Below are 1,390 nucleotides of genomic sequence, written 5' to 3'. Positions count from 1 at the left end.
ACTGGGGAGGAGCCAGCAGGGAGCCAATGAAGAAGCCCATGGTGGCTACACCTTCTATGGTTTGGCTGTGCTGGTAATTTTCAAGAAAAGAACACTCTTTGAACCTGATGAGCTTGTTACAATGGATGACAAGACGACAGATGCAATTTGAAGGGGGTTTTCAGGGCCACTGCAACAAGCTGGTGGATGGCTGCTACTCCTAGCAGACACTGTTCCTGCCCCTGCTGCCCCAAGTGCTGCATGCTCAAGGTGACCCTGTCCTCAGCATGAGCCACTGTATGATCCTTCAGCAGGCCCTGTAGGTATACATCCTGATGTGCAACCAGTACCCAGCTGGGAGTCTGCTGGACAAACCTGGCAAGTCACTTGACTCCTACCATACTTGTTACTGCCTGAGCATCTTATCCACCACCAGCATTTCGGCAAAATGGAACCATGCTGCACGATGTGGTCTGGATGTGCTTGAAAATACTCGGCAGCCCCCTCACCCTCTGGATGATGGGCCCGACTAGGTGATCCAGTCCTCCGCACAGTTTCTGCAGAAACCAACCCCAGTCTTCGAGGAGTGTGAAGATGAGGTGACCTCAGATCCTGACATCAACCAGAGGGCCCCACGGCTCTGCTCACCCAGCTCTCCTATCACACAAGGTTTCTCCATTTGTCAAATTAAACAAAGCCATCAGCTCCGGGTTTTGAACATGCGGTAGCATGATTTTTAAAATTATTTTCATACCTATCAAACCAAAATTCTGTGAACCTGAGCAGTGGGATTGGAGAGCAGTGCATGGTGAGAAGAAGCAACCTCTCTGGGCACCCAGAAGCCTGGCCCACCATGCTGAAATAGAGGGTATCTGTGAGTATGGCAGCACCCCAGCCCCTGCTGTGATTTCCACCTACACACCATCATTCATTCAGTCACCAGATGAGCACCCTCTCCGGGGTTGAAATGTCAGCTCTGTACCAGGGTGGGGCTGTGGGTCCCGCCAGCATGCATGGAAATAGAGCACTGGACTACAGCAGGGCATGCTTCGGGTCATCTGCTTTTCCCCAGTCATCTGCAAAGGACAGCCGCTGGGATGGAGGAGACAGGGAGAGGTCTTACTCCCCTGACACCGGAGAACTAAGCCATGAGTTTCTCCAAAGGCCATGTTTGGTACAAGCAAGACTTGTTTTGTCCTAGGTATGATGACTTAAACCCAGATAACCAATCCTGAGTGGAAAACCAACCTCTAATTCAACTCTGTACCACAGGAAGCAGCTTCTCCCAGTGCCCAACCCCTGCCTCTCCCGATCTATACCAGGAGAGGCCCCCCCTCCTCCTCCTCCTCGAAGGGAAACTGTGGTCAATATGTAAAATAAATGAAAAAATTTTATTTAAATGAAATAAATT

The 1,390-nt window shown here is 50.6% G+C and overlaps 1 pseudogene; it reads left to right on the top strand.

Annotated features, from left to right (window-relative positions):
- The window catches only part of LOC118573684, a 7,034-nt pseudogene extending 6,327 nt beyond the window's left edge, over nucleotides 1-707 (top strand).
- Nucleotides 708-1,390: the final 683 nt, after the last annotated feature.

The sequence above is a fragment of the Onychomys torridus genome, chromosome 1, assembly GCF_903995425.1.
Source record: "Onychomys torridus chromosome 1, mOncTor1.1, whole genome shotgun sequence".
Taxonomy (NCBI): Eukaryota; Metazoa; Chordata; class Mammalia; order Rodentia; family Cricetidae; genus Onychomys; species Onychomys torridus.
Note: the sequence above shows the minus strand (reverse complement) of the source record. Positions and strands in the feature narration are given on the sequence as shown.